The sequence below is a fragment of the Lissotriton helveticus genome, chromosome 6 (assembly GCF_964261635.1).
Source record: "Lissotriton helveticus chromosome 6, aLisHel1.1, whole genome shotgun sequence".
In the NCBI taxonomy this organism is placed as follows: Eukaryota; Metazoa; Chordata; class Amphibia; order Caudata; family Salamandridae; genus Lissotriton; species Lissotriton helveticus.
Genome location: NC_136067.1, coordinates 1127046440 through 1127071292, shown reverse-complemented (window position 1 = coordinate 1127071292; position 24853 = coordinate 1127046440). Strand labels below are relative to the sequence as shown.

Genomic DNA, 24853 nt, shown 5'->3' with positions numbered 1-24853 from the left:
AAGTGTATGATTCTTTGATAAACCAAAATACCTTTGCATTCCGGATATTCACACATTATACTCATAAAACGAATAAAATCTGACAAAGTTATCCGCTGTTGCAACATGATGTAAAGTTTACTCTTAGAAAAGGAATGTTATTAGAAGCTGGGGCTGTCATCAAGTGGCCTCCAGCCACGGCCCGTGCGGGTAAGAGTGGTAGGGCCAGGAGGGTGGGATTTTGACGGACGATCACGAGGGAATATTAAATAAATTATTAATTTTCCCTCGTCGTAGTCTGTTGAAATCCCTCTCCACCCCACCCCATTGCCCCACCGCTTTTACCTGCACGGGACGCAGCTGGAGACCTCTTCAGCTTGCACCACCCGTTCCGCCAGCCAGCGCTGCTCGTCACTATACAGTCAGTGGCGTCACTAGGGGGGTGCGGTGGGTGCGGACCGCACCGGGAGTCACCCCATCATGGGGTGACGCCAATCTGGTTACACTGCTGGCTCCTGTGTAACACTGCAAACACAGCTCTGCACTGCAGTGCAGCCTCAAGTCTGTTCGGTTCCTGCTGCTTTATTATATAGTGCAAGCGCACGGTGTGCAGCGCACTCAAGGTACTAAAATACTGCAGTCAGTGCAGACAGAGCACGTTGCCACGCACGCACGCACCTCCTACTATAGAAGTGGTGATGTGCCCGGCGTACCTAGTTTGTGGGTCCCAGGGCCGTCAATCTTTAGCGCTACCAATGACGGCCCTGGGACAGCCCCCGCGCGCTGTGTTCCTCTGACGCCAGCACCTGTGGAGAGACAGTCTCGGCAGGGAGTGCGTGCCCAGCGCTGCTAGAATAAATTGCGCATATTACCTCCAGTAAGCACCTTTTGGTATGTTTTTCACTTTACAAAAATATTTAAAACTTTATTAAATTACGTCCGTAATGTAACATTCAGTTAAATGGATGCCTCTAGTTTTACTCCTAGGAGGACCGAGTCAACATTTCTTCCATATCCTTTCTGGTTCAGAAAATTGAGCATTCTCGAGGTAGGGAAACAGCTATTTTGTAAAAGGAATGACAGACACAATGCAGTTTTTGTGGAGTCATTCATTCTAATAAATGAAATAGTTTGACTGGCAGCCAGTACTGCGGGGATTTCATTCTCTTTGGTAAATGTCCCATGGCACACGAGGAGTGCTTTCCGCGGCGCCACCAGACAAGTCCACTTGACGGGGCCCCCATGCAAGACAGCACTTCACTGCCATTAGTTTAAGCATCGCATCTGTAACCTGTTATAACAATAGGCCCCGTCTTTTTTACATTCATGACGTTTGTCCTGTGCTGCACCGAGTTAATAATCCTTGCTTTTTCCTGGTGCAGGACATAGCTGGTCAACTGTGCACATTTTTGTTTTTTTTAGTTGTAAATACATTTATTTCGGCATACATGGCATAAAAGTTTTCAAATCTTCGTCAACAATACAAAAATAAAAACACTTATAAATTGAAAAGGTAACAATGCATAACCTGATTCTACAATTACACATTAAAAAAATATCCTAAGGTGCCGTTTTTAATTTAATACAAAAAGGACCGACGATACAGGGGTTGGTCTGGATTAAATAATGCCTTTTCCAAAGGGATTGATGTAGAAAAACAGTTTTCCTAATTATCTTTATTAGACAGCATCATTGTGTGCCAAAATACAAGGACAACGCATTCAGATCATCAGCGCTGGGCGCATTTCGGAGCAATTACAGCAGGTGCCAGCTTTATTTGAATTCTTGCCCACCACACAATGTGTCCACCACACAAGGCTCTGTCTGGCATGCATCTCCCACCCCTGCCAATCTGCCTCTCCTTCTCTGGCAGATACCTTTGTTGACCATCTGAGATCAGAATAACTGCTGTGCAAAACATAGAGAGCATCCTGCGTTTCAAATGTCCCCTCAATTGCTATTTTTCTGGATAGTGTTATGTGTGAATCACAACAGTTAACTGCATCTAGCCCCGAATTTACATCAGATTCGTGGTTGAGTACTTTAGTAAATACAAAGTAACGCAAGGCAGCGCAAAGTGCTGCCTTGCGCTACTTTCTGTCTTGTAGGCATTACATGGGTGCAGCATAGGTGTTCGCTTGCATCCAACCATGTATTTTGACACAAACCCAGATTTACAAAGACTTTGCGGCAAAATGGTTCGACCTACCCAACAGACGTAACAAGCAGAAATATATTTTCCTCCTTCTTAATTGCTCTTTCCATGTATAGATTGTTTTTGTGTAGGAAGGTGTCCTTTCCTACACAAGGACAATCCTGCCTGTAACACAGGCACACTTATTCTATGGGCAAAGGTGCCTGCAGAGGAATTAGGCAGCTCACAGTGAGCCAGAGCAAGAGGAGAGCATAAATGCTGCATATCTTTGTAAATATGGAGAAATTTTGATTTCTTCCTTTCAGGCAGAACGGCACAGCAAGTTCTGCTGCTGCGCCACGTTGCGTAAAAAAATAGTAAATGCGTCCTTAACTGTTTTCCAAAGTATGCCTGAGTTGCCACATTGGAAAAGTGCCTGCTCTGAGCTAATCTATATAATATCACGCTAAAATGACGTACCTCCGCATATCAATGATTGTAATCAGTTTTTCAAATGGACGCTGGTGACTGGTCCCCTTGCCAGTGCTCAATGTTTGCAATGTCCGTCGGGGTCACCTTTGTGGTAGGGACAGACTGTCTACTATTCAGTGCATGACCTAAGCACCATCGATGTGAGGTTCACAAGCTTCTTGTGTTTTTCTTGCTATGTGCATACGTCAGCGGCAAGTGGAGATTTTAGGTGGGACAAAACAAAGAACATGTTCTGGAAGCAACTATCCAAATCTTATAAATATACTTGTCCAAGATGGAGGAGCAAAGTCTGATAGATGAGGCCGCTCGTCGAGGACACCATCGGTACTGCTCTGGCAAAAATGTCACTTTTCCTGGAAATCCAAAAGAGAGGGAACTCAGGCCAAAATAAGAATTATTCACAGGCTCAAAGTACAAGAGTAGTCGGACTCCTGCAGCGGTTTGCCAGATGTGGACGTACTGTGCATTCACGAGTTAGACCCAGTACCCGCTTGCACATGTATGAACAGGGGGGCGGGGTGGTGGAAGCTGACAGACTACGGGTTAAGTAATAGTACATTTTATTTTTTTATTTTACAGAGTTTTATATAGCGCAAACTTGACCCAAATCGGATATCATACAGAGTTTTATATAGCGCAAACTTGACCCGAATCGGGTGTCAGAGTGCTTTACATAGCACCAGTTGCATTACATGAAGACACATTCATTTTTTGTTAGGCACGGGGAGATTAAGTTATTTGCGTACAATCACAGGATGTTCAGCATCATTGCCGAGACTCGAGCCCATACGGTAAGTCGTGAGTGGGTGACACCATGAGTTACCCGAACCGGGTGACACCAACCCTACCACACCTAACAACATCAAATGACTGCAAGTGTGGCACTTCAGACTATTCCATGCCCCAAAATCTATAAGAATGGCTTGGGTGGTCGGTATTAGTCATTTTAATGTACATTAAATTAATAAGCGACTGTTGTTATGCTAATTTCTAAAACACACAAATAGTGCCAACCTTAAGGCAGGCTGTCATAAGACCTAGTGTTGGTAATTAAGTGTCAGTGCCGAGCACTGGAAACCAATGACTCAAATTATGCACAGTTACCAGGCGGTATTTTGGGTATGGAGTGGGAGCAGGGCAAAGTGAGAAGCAGAACCTTAGGGCCTCATTTATGAAAGGTGTTGCATCGCTGGGTAAAAACAGTGATACAACACTTTTCAGTGCGCCCTCCTTGCAACACTATGGATGCGCCTTATTTACTGTATGGAGCTCCATGTCAAAAGGAGTTACAGATATGTCAGTATTTCTGACGTATCTGTAGGTGCAGTAATGATGCGGTGCTGAAGTGTGCTACAAAAGTGACGCAACTCCAGCAATGGGTCATTACACATGGGCAAGTCCCATGATAAATGCAGCTGCACCAGTCGTATGTGTGCTGTGAGGCAGGTGTAAGATTTTGATGCAGTGGCGTCCTAGAAGTGGCGTAGCGAAATATCATAGATTTCACTGCGCCACTTTAAAAAGGCTTTTTGCGGGGGATCGCCCACCCTGCATACATTATACCGGATGCAGGTTTTATGTAGCGCAGGGCTTTATAAAGTGACGCCTATGCTTTGATGCGTCACTTTGTAAATAGGGTGCAATATGGTGCATTTTTTACGCCGCAGGTGCATCTCAAAAGGTGAACCAAAAAACAAGAGATATAGGGTCTCAAAAGAGTGTGTGTAATACCGCACCTAAGGACTGTAGAGGATCAGGAAACACAAAATAACTGTGGCTGAAAAACTCCCATCAGACCACCATTATGGCGGAATATCATCACGTGGGATACGTATAGTAAATCCAAAACTTGCCCAACCTATCAAGTGATGGTGCATCTCAAAAGGTGACAAAACAATGGCACAAAGGGCTCATAAATAAGCCCCTCAGAGTCTTAGATTATCCAATGAAGAAGTTGGGCACTGCAGTATGAACTCTGATTTTGTCTCCAACCAAAGCTTTAGTGGATATCACATTGCTAGATGTCAAAATTCAGTATCTCAATGACCTGATGAGGGGGAACACGTCTCATGATTTTGAAGGTCCCCCAGTCAGTCTGAGCTAGCAAACGTTTTTGATCATTGAGGATGGTATGGTGGCATAGGAGAAATAAGAATGATAGTGTGTTTAAAGATATGCTACTTAACTGTGTTAAAAAGGGCTTATAGAAGCTTATTAAAACTAGAAATGTTTTGAACAATGCACATAGAAATAATTCGACACCACAATAGAGACTACACTAAAACTGAAAAAGCATAGCTATTTTACAGAGCATGTGGCTCTGAACACTCTTTATGCAAAATTCCAAATAAAGAATCAGAAGCATATCGATTATTTATAGGGAATCGATTTGCTCACATCTATATTTTAATGGACCAAGTTACTCCCTCATATGGCTCATGCCTGTTTTTCTCATACTGCCTCTGGTAAGCAAGAAAAGCAAAACAATTGTGTTACGAAGCAGTCAAGTGTCATGATAGGAGTTTGCCATTCTTCCGTCGGGCATAGCTTAGCAAATAATTTACCATTTGAAGAAATACACCTCTCCAGTATAGTGCCTACTATGGAAAAGGTAAATTTTTCCCTAGAGATCCCATACCACATATTAGCATAATGCTTTCAAGGAACAAAATCATTTTGCCATGAATTCAGTACCAGCTCCTCCGCTATGGTGGAGGAGCATTGCCACCCTGCCAACACCCTCCCAAAACGTGAACAATAAAACTATAATGAAAATGGGTTTTATTGGTTTATTTTTCTTCAGTGTGCCGAGCCTTGGGAGCGGGGCCTTGGTTTGGGGATGACAGGCACTGAGGGGTAAGAGGTAGGTGCAGTGCCTTCACCGCACATGAAGGTTCGGCCATTTACAGTGAAGGTGTCTCCAACCGGAGCTGCGTTGCCGGATTGGAGACAGCAGGCACAGGTCCCCAGGCTCCGTGGGAGCACAAATTGAGTGTGCTCAGGCCAATCTTGAGGCTGATCTCATAACATGAAAGCAGCCTCAGGATTGGCTGCAGGGGATTCTAGGAGCCTTACAATTGATGATTTAGCACTCAAGAAAAGTTTTACAGGGTACATTTGCTTTATGAATAAATTCTTGTATAGAATATATAGCGACAATAATCATGACAATTTGTTGTTGAGTCACAAATAATACATAAAGAAAAGATTCCTTCTTTCAATAAGTCTTTATTCGTCTTTATCTTCAAAAAAACACATCAACGAACAGTAGCCAATGCGTTTCGTCCAACAAGGACTGCTTCAGGGCTCTAAATAGTACGTCAATGTCACTATTCATCTGAGTTCGACAAAGTTAAGTTGTCATGAACATATCCACTTGTCAAGTATTAAACATGTGCTCCTCCATAGGACCAGCGTGGCATCTGCTGTATAAGAGCCTGTCTGCAGAGAAGTAGGACAGAGCATGATGCGGCTGTCTGAAGGTAAGGCAAGTTCTGGTTTTCTACTTCTTTTTTTAGTGTACTCCATTGTCGTCATGCTGTTCTCCCTCCCTGCGCCTTGCCACTCATCCCTGGTACTAAACACCGCTGCCTGAATGGAGACCAACTGTGTTTTGCATGCATCAGATTGCTTTACAATGCCTCAGATGCTGCGATTGATGGTAAGGGTATGTTTTCACTTCTCCAGAGGAGCAAGGCCATTTCTGCAAGTGTCTGGCCTCTAAAATGTCAGAAAAGTAGTTGAACTGAAGTCATGTGGCGTAGCAATATCCCGTTAATTTTCCGAGTCAACAAAAGTGCAAGCTGTCTCATGGGAAGCTGAATGAACCAATTTAGTTTACAATAACTGTATCCGTTTGAATGTATGCAAACAACAAGACTACGCGGGTGCATTAGGTGAAGTAATAGAGTGCTAATTAAACTAACGTGGGCTATTTTAGAGGGAAAGTGATGAGGTAACAATTGTGAGAAGTTAGACTGGCATATGATGTCCACTATTCTAGTAGGCACCTTGCACCAGTCTAAATGACCCTTATTGATGGTGGTTGTAAAGTCAACCTTATAGACAATCTATCCTAGTGGTAGCATGGACCAGCAGTCATAGGCTAAGACTTCAGAGAACATGTAAAGCAAGCTGTTTTACCAATTATAATCCCTTGAATACCAAATGAAAGGACACCACACAAGTTATATATCAAATATATATATGTATTTATTTCTAACACAACCCCTCTGCACTCTTAATGAGGTCAGAGATCGAAGTACATCACAATTTACTCAATTAGCATACGATAAGTTGCACAAATACAGTTATGCCCTAGGGGCATCACAAACCATGTACTAAGTAAGTGGTATAAAAACCACTTCAACAATAGTGAATAGGCCTAGGGCCTAGGGAATTGCTGGGGCTACACTGAACAACCAAAGGTTAGGAAGTCAGAGACCCACGGGAGACGCGTGCAGTGTCTAAACACAGTCGCGAGTTACCATTGACTTATAATGGAGAACAAAGAAGTTACAAAGTTACTGTTTTAGGGCACTTCCGGATGGACTACGACAAAACCGCTTTAAACTAGGACACTTGGAGAGTCAATACCCACGGGAGCACCGGAGTACTCAAGTTACCTCACACAGGGAAGCCGGGTGCATAGGTGTCTTTTCGTGTCGGGTTTCGTCGATGCTTATTTATTTAAAGATTTCTAAAGCGCGTAGTCACCCAGGGGGTATCCCAGCGCTGATCCTATTACCACCAGTGGAAGATAGTCGGGAGTGGGAGGGATGGCTCAGGGAAAAAGTAGGGTTTTGAGGGCCTTCCTAAACCTTAGAAGGTTTGGTTCTGATCTGAGGCTCAGGGGGAGTGTGTTCCATTTTTTTCCCGTATTGACCGAAAAGCGACGGCCACCGAACCGGGCCTTCCTCACCTTGGGGATCGTGATGAAGTTCCCATGTTCGGAACGGAGCGCTCTTGTGGGTCTGTAAGGTGTGATCCAGTTCCCAAGGATCGGAGGGCCAGCATTGTACAGTACCTTGTGGGCCAGACAGAGGGCCTTGAAGGTTACTCTTTCCCTAATAGGGAGCCAATGCAGCGTCCTCAGTGCGGGCTTGGCAGATGTTCTTGCCGGGGTGTTAGTCAGGAGTCGGGCTGCGGCATTTTGGGCTTTTTGAAGAGTTTGGAGCGTGGCTTCTGGAGATCCTAGGTATATGGCGTTACAGTAATCCAGCCTCGATAAAATTAGGCCTTGGATCAGCAGGAGACGCGATTGGAAAGGCAGTAGGGGAAGTACCTTCCTGCACGATTTCAATAGTCCGTAGCAGGTGCCGGCAGTCTTTCTTGCCTGTGTCCTAAAGGTGAGATCCGTCTCTAGCCATACTCCGAGACTCTTGACCTCAGTCTTGGGGGTGGGGGGTTCACCCATGCAGGCGGGCCAGATGTTCGGGGGGAGGCTCGTGATGTTATGCCCTAGGAGCAGGATCTCTGTTTTGGAGCCGTTTAGTTTCAAGGCAGAGTCACCCATCCACTGATGTACACTGGTTAGACAGTCAGGGAGATTGGAGGGCTCTAGCTTGGGATGGGAGAGCGTTACCACCAGCTGAGTGTCGTCAGCATAGCTAACTATAGATATTCCAAAGGGTGACACCAGTTCCTCCAGTGGGGCCATATACACGTTGAACAACGTGGGGCTCAGGGAAGAGCCCTGAGGCACGCCACACTGGAGGGGAATGGAGGGGGAGCGGCTTTCACCTTCCCAAACTTGGAAGGAGCGTCGGGAGAGAAAGGATGAGAGCCATTTTAGTGCCCTGTCTTTCACCCCGATATTATCGAGACGGTGAATCAGGACCTGGTGACTGACCGTGTCAAAGGCCGCACTCAGGTCCAGGAGGACCACTGCCACTGATCCTCCTGTGTCGATAATTTCCCTGGCCTTTTCTACTGCTGCCAGGAGGGCGGTGTCCGTACCCTGACCTGGTCTAAAGCCCGTCTGGGAGTCATTGAGGAGATGGTTTGACTCCAGGAAGTGTGATAGTTTTTTATTTGCTAATTTTTCCGCCACCTTGCCTATCCAGGGGAGGAGTGAGATGGGTCTATAGTTGGATAGGTCGGCAGGATCTAGCGATGGTTTTTTGAGGAGTCCTTTGACGATAGCCTCTTTCCAGTTCGAGGGGACTTCTCCTAGTGCCAGTGAGGTGTTAATGAGGGCTGTCAATTGAGGGACTATGGCCTGAGGGATGGTTTTGACGAACCGTACGGGCACTGGGTCACTGGGGGCTCCACTCTTAGTTGAAATGAGTGCGGCCATCACTTCCTCTTCTGTGACTGGGCCGAGCGCCGCTAGATGCGGCTTATTGGGTGGCGACGATGACTCCTTGGATCTTATTGTGATGTCAGGTTTAGTGGCAGGAAGGGAGGTGATGATTCTTTTGATTTTTTCGTCAAAGAAGAAGGCCAGATTTACGCATTTTTCCTCCGCTGCTTTGGGGTCCATGGGTTTTTGTGGGGGGTCGGGGACATGGAGGAGCTCTTTAAGGATGGAGAAGGTCTCCTTAGCTGAGCGAGAGGAACCTTTTATTTTTTCCTCGTAAAAGGCACTCTTTGCGTCGCGAAGGGCTCGTTTGTATGCTTTCATGGATGATTGATACGCACTTTTCTCCAGCGTCGCCTTGTTTCTCCTCCAAGAACGTTCGGACTTTTTGCACTCCTTCTTGAGGGCGTTGAGAGCGGGTGTGTACCAGGGAGCGGGAGTGGTCCGTTTGACGTGTCTTAGGGTACTGGTGAGAGGAGCGAGACTGTCTAGGGGAAGGGCTAGCCAGTCGTTAAATTCTCTGTCAGCGGAGTTGGGGTCCGTGGGCAGGGGACTCATGGTTTCCCGTAGTATAGATTCCCATTCCTCTGGTACTAGCTTATACCATCGTCTGGTGCGAATCCTTGTTTTCTGTTTAGGGGCAGTAGTGGGATTAAGTGGCCAGTGCATGGGGATCAGCATATGGTCTGTCCAGGGCAGAGGGGTTGGGTCCAGGGTCTTTATGTTCTTAATGTTGGTGAGAATAGGATCCAGGAGATGGCCTTTCTCGTGGGTGGCTTTAGTATTTTGGAGGTGGAGATCGGCCGTGGTCAGGTCAGCGAGTAGATTGGCTGCGGCATTGTCCGCGGGGTCCAAAAAGTGTAGGTTAAAATCCCCTAGGAGGAGGAAGTTCGAGACTGAAATAGTTTTAAGTGAGATGTAATCCATCAGGGTACTGGAGAATTCTCCCAGTGCGCCAGGCGGCCGGTACACTAAAACTCCAGAGAGGGAGATAGATGGAGAGATCTGAATAGTGAAGTTACAGTTTTCACAATCTTTGATGGTTCCATCTTCTATTCTACATTTAAGATGGTTTTTGTGGATTATGGCTAGGCCACCACCTCTCCCGGTTGGTCTATTAAGGCCGCAGATTTGGTAACCGGGGGGTGTTGCATTGACCATGTCGAAGTCAGTGTGTGGGGTCAGCCATGTTTCAGTCAAGAACAAAATGTCTAACGTCCAGTCCTGGATGAGCAAGTTAGTTTCGTGGGCGTGTTTTGCTAAGGATCTGCAATTCAGAAGGCCAAGGCGGAGTCCTTGGGAACCTTCTGTATGCTCGGGTATGTTACAAAAGTTGCAGCCTTCAAAGGGGGTATCTTCCTTGAGAATATGTTTGCACTGGGGATGTTTTATAGGGTTCCAGGCGAGCAGCGTATCTCGGGTGTAAGTGATGCGTTCCTGTGAGTTGGACAGAGTGTCTAGGCCTGAGGCCGTCTGGGCCCGGACGGGCCCAGACGGGCTTGCCTTTGGCGCGCCTTCGGCGCGCTGACGGCGCACCCGCTGCGCCTGTCCGCTGCGCGAACGGAATTGACACATACTTTTATAGGGAGGAAGGCGGGGGGTGTGGCCTCCAAGGGGGCATGGCCTATCGGCACGCCGGTAATGGCGCCGTGCTCGTTTTTTGTGAAACCGCTATCAGCGCGAGGGTAGCTGTGCGGTATGCTTTGGACAGGGTCCAGTGAAGCCTGAGTGAAAAGTGCTTTTAAAATCAGCAGGGAAACATAGGTAAGATACACAATTTTAAAAACAAAGTGGTAGCAATCTCCCAGCTATTTTGCCTCAGGAGGTGAAAGGGTTCTGGCAAGCGACGCTCTCCGTCAGCGTTTAAATACCTGTCCAGGCGGGGGGCGTGGCCTCCAAGGGGGCGTGGCCTATCGGCACGCCGGTAATGGCGCCGTGCTCATTTTTTGTGAAACCGCTATCAGCGCGAGGGTAGCTGTGCGGTATGCTTTGGACAGGGTCCAGTGAAGCCTGAGTGAAAAGTGCTTTTAAAATCAGCAGGGAAACATAGGTAAGATACACAATTTTAAAAACAAAGTGGTAGCAATCTCCCGGCTATTTTGCCTCAGGAGGTGAAAGGGTTCTGGCAAGCGACGCTCTCCGTCAGCGTTTAAATACCTGTCCAGGCGGGGGGCGTGGCCTCCAAGGGGGCGTGGCCTATCGGCACGCCGGTAATGGCGCCGTGCTCGTTTTTTGTGAAACCGCTATCAGCGCGAGGGTAGCTGTGCGGTATGCTTTGGACAGGGTCCAGTGAAGCCTGAGTGAAAAGTGCTTTTAAAATCAGCAGGGAAACATAGGTAAGATACACAATTTTAAAAACAAAGTGGTAGCAATCTCCCGGCTATTTTGCCTCAGGAGGTGAAAGGGTTCTGGCTTTCAATGGAGATCTGCAAAAGAAGTGCTGCAGGCGGACAAAGGAAGAGTGTCAGGGTGGATCCAAGGGTGGGTCTAAGAACTGAAGAGCCTGAAAGCAGAGGGGACAGAGTCTGAGTCACTAGCCAGTGACCAGGAAGGAACCAGGCGATGTCGCGATGATCTCAGGTGAAGAGGTGAAGCTCGTCTCTGCAGCCATGAGGACCAGGAGGTGTCAATGACAACCAGGAGCTGGATTCGAGCTGTCCCACAAAGGATCTAGTTGACTGTGGTATTGGTATCCAAACTGGACCCAACAAGCCTTGGCAAACGCAATCCACGCAGGAAGTGAAGATTGGCTTCGAGTCAGACCAGCAAGGTCTGGGGAGCTTCTCCTTTTCAGGGAAGCTGGAGCAAGCCTGAAGCAACTAGGAAAGCAGTTTGGTTTCAAAGGTTTGTCTTCAGGGGGCTCACTGGCCAGCGGGCTAGCAACTGGGAAGACGCATTGAGCTGAAATGCAAGAGCGGGCCCCACGCGGCACTCGTGGAGTGTGGAGAACTGAGCACAACTGCGAGAGTGCCTCGGTAGTTGCACTGTTAGCAAAATGCAGGATGTCCAGGGTGTCTGGTCCCACGTCTCTTGTGTCCGCCATGGGTCTCAGCTTTGCTGTGGATGTGGGTGGGAGTCAGAGAAGTCTGAGAGTCCAGGTCCTGAGTCACTGAGTCTTCAGGATCCGTCAGGAGCATCGACATAGCAGACTGGCAAGTTACTGGTGGTGCCTGCTTGCCCAGGGTGGTCACTCCTTGACCACAAGGGAGATGTCTTCAGTCTTCTAGTCTAAATAGAACATCGAAGGTCCAAGAGTTTCATTTCAGAGTTTCGTTCCAGGATAATCTAAAGTCCTGGGGACACAGCACCTATCTTTATACTAAGAAAATGGGCTGGATTACATGCTAGGTCCCTCCTATGGGTGGACCTGGGAAGGGGGTGGTTACACCCCTTTCCCTTGGTCCACTTTCGTGCCAGAGTGGGGCTGGAGTGCCCCAGCAACTGGTTTGAACAGGGCTATGCATGGAGCACCTTGTCTGCCCCAGGCAGTGTCTGGAAAAGCATCTTTCCATTCAACCCACCCTGCCCCAATACACTACAGGCTGTCTGGGGAGGAGCACCTCCCTTGACAGGAACCCTATTGTACAGGCCTCCCTTGCTGGAGTTTCCCCCAGCTGCAGGAGGTCAGACTCGTGTCTGTGGCAGCAGCATCCATTTTGTGATGCTGAGGCTCTGTTTAACTTTAATCGGGTAAAGCAGTAACATGCATGTCTTTTCCCTCTAGAAGGGTGGAATGCTACCCCTGCCGCCAGAATTGGCGGGGGGTATTATTCCAAAGTGTTTGACACCTTACACGACATGTTTTGATAAAGTCAAACCAAAGTTAGCATTAACCGCGAGGAATATAATGCACTTAAGAGTATATTTTATGGCTATATCATAGAACAGCTATAAGGACATGGTTCCGAAAGCTGCCGAGGGGGTCAGCTCATGCTAGGGCACCCTCTCTCATAAAACCAAGCACTCTGTATCCAGGATTGTTAAGGCCTGCCGTAGGAGTGAGTTATAGGTTACTATGTGTCTATATATAAGGTAGATATAGATATACTATATCTAAGTAAGGGGTGATTACACCACCTTACCCAAGCTGAGTGATCAGCCTGTGATGTCAGTTTGGATGGCCAGCCAGGGGTGGCATAATACATGCTGCAGCCCCTGGTAGGCCTTGGATGCACCTATGCCCCTGGGTACCTATGGTACACTATACAGGGGCTCACAATGGTGACCCAATACCCAATCTGGTATGTACCTAAAGTACACACGCAGCAGGAGAGGGCAACAGCAATCGACCAACTTGAGTGCGGATGGGGGGATCTAATTGTTAATCTCAGTTCACGCATCCTTACACCAGATGAACATAAGGTGCTCAACAAAGGTTTGGGATTTGTTCTGACAAACAAAGGAGATCCTTTCCAATTGAGATGTGAACTAGAGAGTTTTTGCAGGAAGATCCGCCTCCATTTCTTCTTTAAGACAAAAGAGGATGACACTACCTCTCAGGACAGTGGTCTTACTAATACTGGGCTACATCCTAAGTCCGTTTTTACTCCTCTAATACATCAAGTTCCTTCTCAAGTGGCAACATTTGAGAAAGCAGTCACTCACGATGTAATGGCCTTATGTGATTCTCATCAACAGAGTTATCAAAACTTACCTACTAGAGAAAGAATTGATCTAGATAGTCTGGCCAAGGACAGCTCCATTACAATAAAACCTGCGGACAAAGGGGGTGCTACAGTGTTGATGGACACCGACACCTACTGAAGTGAGTGTCTAAGACAACTACATGACACTAAGTCATACCGCCCGCTGTCCTCTGATCCAACCCCCAGATTAACCCTAGAGAAAAAACGATTAATTGATGAGGCTAGTGTGGAAGGTTGGATTACCGCCCATGAAGCAAGGTTTTTGGTCACGAACCATCCTGTCATGCCCCACTTTTATTGTTTGCCCAAAATTCACAAGAACCAGAGACCACCGCCTGGACGTCCCATCATTTCCGGCATTTGTTCTCTTTTGGAACCCTTATCCACTTTTATGGATTATTTTTTGAGGCCTCTAGTTAGAGACATGCCGACTTATTTCAAGGATACTGCTGATGTGCTTAGACTCCTCCCAGACATTGATTTTAACGTCACAACAGATCTGCTGGTTAGTTTTGACAGTGAGTAATTAAACACCTGTATTCCGCAGGAGGAGACTCCGGAGGTGATTAGAGGTCTTTTGGACTCACGGGATCTGAATAGGATAACCCGGGTCAACTTTATCATGGAGTGTGCCAGATTGGCCATGATGGAAAACTTTTTTTAATTTGAGGAACAAATTTTCCTGCATATCTCAGGGCCATCAATGGGCAGCATATTTGCGCCCAGCTTAGCTAACCTGTATGTTCATCTGTTCGAACAGGATTATGTTCTCACCCACAGCAACCCTTTTTTCCATCAAGTGGTGCTGTGGAAGAGATACATAGATGACATCTTCCTGGTTTCGCGAGGCTCTACAACGGAGATACAAGATTTCCACGGATGGCTCAATAATCCCTTTTTTTGGACATCCTTATTTTTCCAGAGAAGGGAAAGCTGGAATGTGAGTTATACAAAAAACCCATGGCCAGAAACTCTTTGTTGGTTTTTAGTAGCCACCATCCCAAAGCTCTACGTGAGAACTTGCCTGTTGGGCAGTTCCTACGAATTCGTAGGAACTGTTCCTCGAAATCACTCTTTGACAAACATGCCAAAGTACTTTCTTCACAATTACAAGAACGTGACTATCCGAGACATCTTGTCCGTCAGGCATGGAAACGGGCCTCCAATAACAACCGGGAGGCCCTTTTAGATGCCCGTCCTGAGAAAGCACTGCTTAAGAGACTTACTTAACACACTATGGATTCTTCCTATGGTCCGGGGTCACCATCCCTGCGGATCCTGTAGTGTTTGTTCACGGACTCACAAGACAGAATGTGTTGACATCTGTACAGGGAAGCCTTGGGTTTTGAAGACTCATACCAACTGTAACTCGGACAGAGGTATTTATATGATTATCTATCCGTGCTCACTGAGATATATTGGTTATACCACACGGAAAATCAAACTAAGGATCAGTGAGCATAAAAGCATCATCCACTGTAACAAACAGTCCACGTGCTTCACAAACCATTTTCTTGCCCTTAAACACAAGGCGGAAGACATGTGTTGGCATGTGCTAGAACGCCCATTTATTCCACCTCACATTAGCGATATTTCAAGATTCCTCTTCATTAGAGAACAAAGATGGATTTTCAAATTGAAATGTGACAGTAAGGACCTTAACAATGAGATCCCTTGGGTATCGTTATAAACGTGTATTATAAACGCGTGTTGTGCCTGGCCTTACATTTGTAGGTATCTGTTGTTTCTTTGGCGGTAGGGAGGGTGCTTTGCACAGCCTTCTTATTAGTACAACAGTCCACTACACCCTTTTGGAGGCACATTAACATCATATTATGTAGGTGCTTTTTTCGAGTCCAGATAAGTATATATCAGTCTGTCACTATCACACTTGCAGATGTTTTCTTCCGGTTTCAGCAATCGTACCAGTTTCCTTGGCTGGTCGGGCACTACTGTGTACCCCGGTCAGGCCATGTATGAACACCTCTCTGATCTATTTATGTCAGGCCAGTGGGACACATCATCGGTAGCCCATGAATGTGACAACAATGAATTTCTGAGAAGTGGTCATTTGCGGTAAGATCCAATTAACAAACTCTGTGATCCACAATGGCTTGGTTGCATGACCACCTCTTTCAACTTATAAAATAAAATATTTAGCGCCTACCTATAGTAGATGTAACCAGTGTACACATTTATAGATTACCTTTATTTTATTGAGGGCTATTCTATGTCAGGTACAACAGTGTTGAAGAAGTGCCATCACGAGCTTCATTGTCCTGACCGGTGCTGAACTATCATATATAAGATCTAGTGCTTGTTCATATGACTACTTCTATCAATTTAGATTAAACTCAGCTTTCACCCATAATCAGCGTATACATCTTCAGACTACCTTTATTCAACCTCGGGCTGATATATGCCAGATACTACAGTGCTTTAGAAGTGCCACGATGGGCTCTAATGTCCTGATTCACGCATGATGAGGCCATACAATTTTTTTTTAAAACAAATTGAAAGAGTTTTTTATTTTTTATTATATTCTTTTGGTTGAGGCATGCTTGTGCCTTGCACTGTGTCCAGAATCGAGGTTCAATAGCGCACGGTTGTGCGTCCTTTGTGAGGTCTCTTAGGTAGTTTTTCTACTTTTTCTACTTCTTTTACTCATTCCTTGTGATTGAGTGAAGTGTTGAGGGCGCTTGGTGAATGCATTCCAAGCATGCTCTGCCCAGAGCAGTAGCATCCCGACCCTCGCGCATGCTCATGTTAGCAAGGTTGTTGCTCTCCGGGATGCACAGGCGTGAGGTCAGATAGAACATGCACTACACCTTGGCCTTTTATTATGCCCATGGGTCGTAGCTCAGTCACGCTTAGTTGCGCGACCTTTGTGAGGCTTTTCAACAAGTTTTTTGAGATTGGAGAAATGCTGGAAGCGCCGACCAAATGTATTCTGAGCATGCGCTGCCTTCAGCAGTAGCGCTCCGACTCTTGCGCATGCGCAAACGATAAAGGTTGATACTCTCGCGTTAGAATTAAGCATGCCCAGAACGTTCACCACTATACAGACTAGTGGCCCAATAGGACAATACAGTGTAGGCGCGACATTCACGTGCAAATTATCGCCGAATTTAGAATTGATCATTAACCAATTGAGAGGGGTATATAAGGATAGTTGTCCTGCCGATCGGTACCTCCGCTTCGGCTTGGTCTACGGCTGGAGGTACCGACGGACAGGTGAGTCTGGCTGCTAAGAAAGCTTTGTTTTTGGGTACTTTTGATGTTCTTTACAACATAGAACTGCCATTGAGCACTATTGTAACTTTGGGCACATACAACTGAGCAGGGAGAGATGTCTACTCTTTACTCCATCAAGTGTGTTTGGGGATTTATAGTGAGAGCCTCTTTTCCATATAGGTCCATGCCATCTTTTCAGTAGTTGGGCTTTATTGTAGTCCTTTCGGACACCCTAACATTTTAACACAGGCCATACATTTTTGAGCCCTCTAGTCCTTTTGTTAAAATCATAGTAACAGATAAGGTTGAAAGTATTGTAATTATTGCTATATAAAGGGACATAATAGGATTTCATTTTCATTTGTGTCCCTCTACATTCATACAACAGTAAGTATGTAAGTAATATTTTTATTTGTATATGATTAATTAAAATCTTTACAAAAATATAAAACGCCATATGAAAATACAAATGATTTAAAATACAGCAGTTACTATTGTCAATTCAAGGTTGTTATTAAGTCCCGATGAGTCTTTCAGGTGTGCTTGAATCTTTCCTTCATTAAATCAAAGAACTTCACAACCTGACAATTCAGTTTAATATCACTGGAGGAAAAACACAGTTTGACTGCCTGCCTACAGGTCCGAACGGCATGTGATCTAAAAAAAGGTAGCAACAGCTTATGCCTCAGGTCCATTAGTCTCGGGCAAATGCATAGCACATGGATGATGTCCTCCTTGTCAGATTTACACAGGCGACATAGGGCCGAGGCGTGAGTTCTCTCCCATGGCGGCAGGTGCGGTAATATCGGGATAGCACCAAGGCGCAGTTTCAGGAACCTTTCTTTGATTTTATTTTCATCCCGATATTAAGATATGTCTGTGGCCGTATTTTGCCGTAATCTCCCACCGTTATCCATCCATGCACCCTGTTGGCTAGGTCTTTCTTATCTTCTATTGCCGAAATTATTCGGGCAGATTTTTTTGCCAACTTTTTGAAGGACTGGTGATCTATGGTGGTTTCCCAAATATCGGATAAGCCTAGCACATCAAGAGTTTCAAATAGGTAGTCCCTAGGCAGTGAAGTGCGACATCTAAGTAGCTCTTCCCAGACGCTGGCATTTAAGGAGTCAGGATCTGCATCGCAAATCTTGCGCCAGTTAGTTACATATGCTCTCCGTCTTTCTAGTGTTTGTTTGACCACCCCAAATTCTAAACGAATTTGGGCCGGAGACGCGTATTTGGGAAGATTGAAGATGGCCCTGTAACAATTGGCTATGACTGTGTCTAGCAATGCAGCATCCTTCCCATGCAACGATTCACTCCCATAGGTGGGCGTTGGTTGAAGTTTCGCTCGGAGGATTTCAAGGAAGGGTTTAGGGTGAGGTCAGGGAGTTTAGTCTTTAGTGATTTCAGTGCGAGGTGGGTCATTGTTGCATTCCCTCGGATAGACTGGAGCTGAGGCCTAGACGTGTTCTTAGAATCCAACATGACGCCAAGGTACTTGTATGTGGCTACCCCTTCAAGCTTTACTCCGTTCAGGTACCAACAAGGGATCCTTTTCTTCCTGTAGTTCACTGTCATGACCTTAGATTTGTTGAGGTTTATTTCTAGGGCATTCTTTACCGTGAAGGCATGGGTACAATTCAAAAGATGCTGAAGGCCTATTGGCGACCGGCTTATCAGCACTAAATCGTCTGCATATAACAGACTAGGGAGGGTGACTTTTCCTAGCTTGGGCGCATGATTGCGGCATTTGTCAAGTTCTTCCGGTAAGTCCGAAATAAAGAGATTGAAAGTAATTGGCGCTAATAAGCACCCCTGCTTTAGTCCTTTAGTTGTCCTAATCTGCTTCGAGAGGTGCTGGCCAGTTCCAAGTTTAATTTTAACCCAGGTTTTAGAGTGAAGCAGTATTAGGACATCTAGGAGATGTTTCGGAAGTCCCCAATTGAATAGTTTTTCCCAAAGTTTGTTTCGGTCCACATGGTCGAAAGCCGCAGTGTAATCAATAAATGAGAGGAAAAGCGGTAGCTTGGTGGTTTTTGCTTCGCCCATCAGTAGGGACAGGCCATGATGTTGGTTGTTGTCCCTTGGCCTTTACGGAAACCTGTTTGATTTGGAGGGATAATGGCTTTTTCGGATGCCCACGCCGATAGTTCTTCCAGAATGAGACCGCTGAAATATTTTGCTTCTATGTCAAGCAAAGCAATGAGACGGTAGCTGTTCGGATTACTCTTGCTTCCATGTTTGTATATCGAACTAATGATGGACCCATGCCAGGAGTACGGAAGGGATAAAGTAAGTCTGGCCTCGTTAAAGACCTGGCCCAAGGATGCACTCCAAAAGGCTACGTCAGATTTGTACAACATGGGGGGGATTCCATTCGGTCCCGGGGCCCCATTCGGTCGTCCCTTGGTGATTCGCCGCCCGATGTCTGCTGGGTGTATTCCATGAGCCCTGTCTCCATGTTCTTTATAGGTCTTCCTTCCCCTTCTAAATGTTCTGGTTGTGGTAAGGTCATACCCTTAAACTCCCCCAATCCACACATGCTTGTCCCGCTTTGATTGCTGGGGTTACCATAACGACCAATCTTTGTGATTTCCATGCAGGGAGACTTTGTTGTCGTATCTCCTATATTGTCATTATTAAAGTGTGACTATAAGTATTTGGTCCATACTTCCTCTGCTATGTGCGAATTTTGCCCCAGATGGTCAGGGTTCTGGATTCTTTTCACCATTTGCCAGAACCTAGAACTGTTTTTCTGCTTTCCTTCGTGGACAAGTTTCCCCCAAAGTTCTTCATTCCTTTGTTTTTGACTTACCCATTTCAGCCGTTTGAGTTGCTTTTTTGCTTCCCTCAGCACTACTTGCAAACTAGGGTTTACCTGATCCTTTCGTATCCGCCTCAGAGTTTGATTAATCAAGCGTTTTTGTGTTTTCATATCCAACCACATCTGTCTCGTGCTTGAGGGTCCCCTCACAAGACAAGAATTGGTGGGCCTGGTACTGCCCAGTTGTTCCCCGATGGTGATGATGAAGTCATGCCAGACATTCGCCAACTTAGATGAGCAATGAATTCGGTGGAAAAGGGTTTTCGCAATTGAACCAATAAGGTCGATGTTGTCAAGACTACACCGTATCCGTTTTAAGTTTGCACTGACTTCTGTTTCTGGGACAATGCAGCGTTCTTTTTTCTCTGCTGAATTGGATTTTATCTCAGCCACTAAGGGCAGGTGGTCGCTGAAATCACTCACGTCTATTTTAAATGAAGTTATCCAGCTGAACATGTCTAAGGCCATGAACATGTAATCCAAATGCGAGGATTGTGTGCTAGAGTGGAAAGTGGCTGTCGGTGGATCGTCTTCAGCATAACGTCCATTTAGGGCCCTTAAGTTATGGGTATTCAATTGCCAAAGAAGGTTTTTTGAGTGTTTCGTTAGATTGTTATTTTTTGTTCCACCTTGTGGCGGCACGCCCCATGCTGTGTCTAATTCATAAGAAAGGTCAGTGCCTTGCTCATTGCTGATAAGAAGCATCTTAAAGTCACCAGCCAGGATAAAGGTGTCTGACTCCCCGGAGTCCCTTATTTTTTTTTAAAAACGTGCCCCAGCTCTTTCACCGATTTTTGTTTCCATTTGGGGTGAATGTATGTGTTTATAATAATAACTTCCTGGTGCTGCTTTGTTAGAGGGAGTGAGAGCTTTACCACCTGTATGACACTTGGGGGGTTTATATGAAAGTCCAGAGCCCTAATTTCGCCTATTGTCGTTATAGAGGCGAATACCATCAATCCTCCTGAACTGCGGCCGAAGGTTGAAGTTTTGGTTGCTGGCGTACAGAGTGACGTAAACCCCTGTAGATCAAATACTTTATATTCCCAAGTTTCTTGTATTAACAGGAGATCGAATGAGGTTAAATATTGTATGAGCTCCGTATCGTACTTTTTATTAACTAAGCCATTGATGTTCCATGAACAAATTCTTGTGGCCCTCCGTACCACCATGAGGTTAACGGGCACTTGCCCATTCTGTCAAACATCAGCAGTCGTTGTCGCGATAGTACGCTGAATACATCTCCAATTAGGGTCTGTCGATAACGACAAGTTCGTATCTTGATTGCGATATTGACCCCGTTGGGGACTTTTAGTGTGTCGGTAACGTTGCCCCGGTGAGCAGCTCCTAGCTCCCTTTAATATTGAAGTGGAGTTTTTTTGAAGCTGAGGTTGGATGGAGGGTAAAAGCGGAGTTGGATAGTGGGGTTGCCTTTCAGCTTCAAGGCAATTCCCCATTGCTGGAACATTGCCTCCTCCTCCAAGATTTTGTTAGCTATCTCCGGCGAGATCCAGGTAGTTTTGGTAATATCAGGCTGATGGGTCGAGGTGTTGGATTGGAACCCTACTTGTAAAAGGTCGTTCGTGCTGATGTTTGCTAGATTTGTTGAAGAGGGCAGGAGTCTTAGTATGTTCCCCCTATTCAATGTGTCTTCATTCCCTCTGGATATATATTCTGGGATAAACAGAATTGAGGTTGGAATGCTCTGACACAGCACTTTTGTTGGAACCATCGGTGGGCTCTTGATGGCCTGAGAAGTTTGATCAAGGGCATGGCTAGAGGATGATACACCTAAGGCGAGTGAGCCCCCACCTTGGTCATTGTCTAGCTTCGTAGCCCAGAGGGCACTGTTTGTTTTCGGCTTCGGCTCAGGACAAATTTCCGAGGTCGGGGGCGCTAGAGGGCGCACTTGCTGAATGGCCGCACCTGCGTGAGGCTCCAGCAGCCTGGCATAACTATCCGTTATTTATCCTCCTTTCCCTGCTCCCACCCGCCCGAAAATCCCCACGGAGGGGCGGCAGAGGCCACTGCACGCTCGGTGCAACTTTGGTGGCTCTGCCCCCTCAGACTCCGGAGTTGCAGCCTGCGGAGCCCCCGGCTGACGAGTGCCTTGACGTGTCGGAGCCTGCATTCGGCTCCTGGACCTACACGAGCCCGAGGCTCGCCACGAGGCAAGTGGGCCTCCAGAGCTTGGCGAGAGGCGCGGCCTTTACCGGCGGTGGGGCCGGCATCCAGTGCGGACTACAGAGGTACGTGCGGTGCACATTGCTTGCGACGCGGGGGCAGAGGAGGTGCGGTGCCCCCGCTGGCTTCACCCCGCTGCGAGCCCCACCGTTGCTGGGATAGGCGCGATCTACCAGCGCCATATTGGACTGGCGGCGCTCGCCTGCAGAGGGCCTGAGACTTCTGACGACCTGGCCATAAACATTGCCTTACACAGCCTACAGGCCTGATTCTTGCTGCGACCCTGATAAGCTGGCGACTCCAACAGCTTAGTGCTCCTGGCTGAGACCTCGAGGCGCTACATCTTTGGCTGGTGTTCTCGCACTTTTACCTGGGAGATCGATCTCTTGCCGAACTACACTCTATCTCACAGCGGGCCTCCCTGCAGACCACCGCCTCGCTTCCCCCGTTGCCTGACGCCTCGTTTGCAGCGGAGACGCCACTGCACAGCAATTAGTGGTGCGGAGTTACTGTCCCCTTCACTTGCTCCTCTCTAGCTGCAGTGCGGATAGCGCCTAGACGCGGAAACTTCATACTTCACATTGCTGACATGGGGAAGCCGGACAGTCGTCAACCCAGGCTGCAGTTTGAGCCCGCGTCGCAGAAGAAGATGACGCGACACACGGGGGACGCGGTGCAGCCCCGGAGCCCGGTCACAGAGGCCTCGACATCGACCCCGCCGTCCCCAGATATAGCCACCATCCTGCAGGAGATGCGCCAGGGCTTTGCAACGGTGGTTGACAAAGTGGATGGACTTTCATCTAGAATGGATGGGATAGTCCACAAGATGGATGTGCATGAGGAGCGCATAACTGAGGTGGAACGCAGAATATCAGAAAATGATGACACCACCGCGGCACATGACTCTCGCCTTGCTAAAATGGACAATGTGTTAAGAGTGATTGCCGCCAAGAATGAGGAGTTGGAGGCTAGGAGTCGGCGGAACAACGTTCGCGTCACGGGCATTCCGGAGTCGACCAACACGGGGAGGATGGAGTTGTACATAGAGAGGCTACTTACTGCGGCAGTGGGGGCAGAAGCTCTTTCGAATCAATTTATAGTGGAGCGCGCCCATCGCTCTCTTGGACCTCAGCCCAAACCTGGAGCCCCGCCGCGACCCATAATCGCGCGCCTGCTCAACTACCGGGATCGAGATGCGGCGCTCCGAGCAGCCCGAGTGAACCAGAATCTAACATATGATGGTGTGCCTTTCTCCATCTACCCTGACTTTACCCCGGTGGTTCAAGAGCAACGGCGAAAATTCCTTGCGGTCAAGAGGAAGCTTTGTGACCTGAACATTGACTATGCTCTCTTGTACCCGGCCAAGCTGCGGGTCACCCACCAGGGTACACAACACTTCTTTCTCAACCCCCAACAGGTCGAGGACTACCTTAAGACTTTGCCTAAACGACTCAGGAGACCTGCGGACGCTGAAGACTTAAATGCATCTGGTCCCGAATAATCCCTGGCAGGCTCTCTATGGTGCTTGATCCTGCACACAACTAGATCGTCCTCGCTCCCCTCTTTGCGCAGGGGGTCCCATCCTTCTCTGCGATGGCTGCGGCTGCCCCTGGGGTGCCATGGACGGGTGTTGGACTGCAGGTGGTAATGTATGCCGGGCTCCCACCCCCTTACTCCCTCTCTGCTCCGGATGGAGACCCTAAGGGTGGACTTGTACGGAGTGGGACGACTGGGGGTGGTGGAACGTGCGCCTCAGATGACCCCTACTGGGTGTTCCCCAATGACATTGACTTTGGTTTTTGCTTGTTTATTGTTTTCTTGCATTGTTTTGGTAAGTGGGTGGGGGGTGGGCCTGGGGTGCTGGCGAGTTGGGGATGCTTCAGTGGGTGGGGGGTGGTGGACTGTTTATCTGGTGGAATGGGAATGCACTGAGCGAGGTATGGCTCCCTTTAGAAGAGCCGGAAAGTTTCGCCCTTTCTGGTCGACAACTGTGCAATGTTTTTCTTTCTTTGGGTCGGGTCTTTTTGTTGGGGCTCTTGGGGGGGTGGTGGGTGGGGGGGGTGCCGGGGGTTCTGTTGGGGTTCTGGTTATAACATGTGCGTGTTGGGTTTTGAACTCACTTATCTGCCCTGTGGAGGGCTCCTTGGTTGTGGCCGGGGGATGTGGGGGTGGAATGGATGTGATGTGCGTTGTCTGTGGTTAAAACATAACACAGGTGGTGGGGGCGCTCCTTCAGTGCTCCGCTCCCTGCTCCCTCTGGGTATTAATAGGCCGGTTCGATTGGGCGATGGCCTGTTTATTGCTAATGGTGACTGGGCCGTCTCACTTGCTTTAATCCTGTATTCATTGTTTCGCACTTATACATGGGTGACACACGCTTAAATGTGATTACTTGGAATGTGAGGGGGCTGGGAGACCATAGGAAGAGACGACAAATATTGAGTTACCTTGATCGCCATAACGTCCACATTGCTTTCCTGCAGGAAATGCATTTTGCACCCCACAGGTCGCACGCCTTCGGAAGTAGATGGGCTTCCCACACGGTCTTCGCTAATTACTCCTCATATGCACGAGGTACGGCCATTCTGGTTAAGAAGTCTACACCTTTTCGGCTTGCTGGATCTAGGGCTGACCCCCAGGGGCGGTATTGTTTGTTATGGGGTAGACTGGGGCATATGGCGGTGACACTAGCATGTTGTTATGGGCCTAACGTAGATGACCCACAGTTCTTCACTGCTTTATGGGCTGCGATAGTGGAGACGGGACCACAACACCTCATATGGGGGGGAGATTTCAATACGACCCTGCACCCCCCCCCCTGGATAGGTCACACCCTGCCCCCCACCATTACACTAACGGGCGAGAAGTCCTTGGAGCTACCATAGCCGGTAACAATCTCATAGACGCCTGGCGTTCACACTGCGGGTCTAGAGGGGAAGGTACACACTTTACAGCGCAAGCTAAATCATGGGCGCGGCTCGACTATTTCCTTCTGACCTCATATCTGTACACGGCGCTGGTTCACGCGTCGCACCTCCCCAGGACATATTCCGACC

The 24853-nt window shown here is 47.5% G+C and overlaps 1 protein-coding gene across 2 annotated transcripts in view; it reads right to left on the bottom strand.

Moving 5' to 3' along the window:
• Positions 1-24853, bottom strand: part of LOC144761662 (VIP peptides-like) — a 333664-nt gene that overhangs the window by 734 nt on the left and 308077 nt on the right. The window lies entirely within an intron of this gene.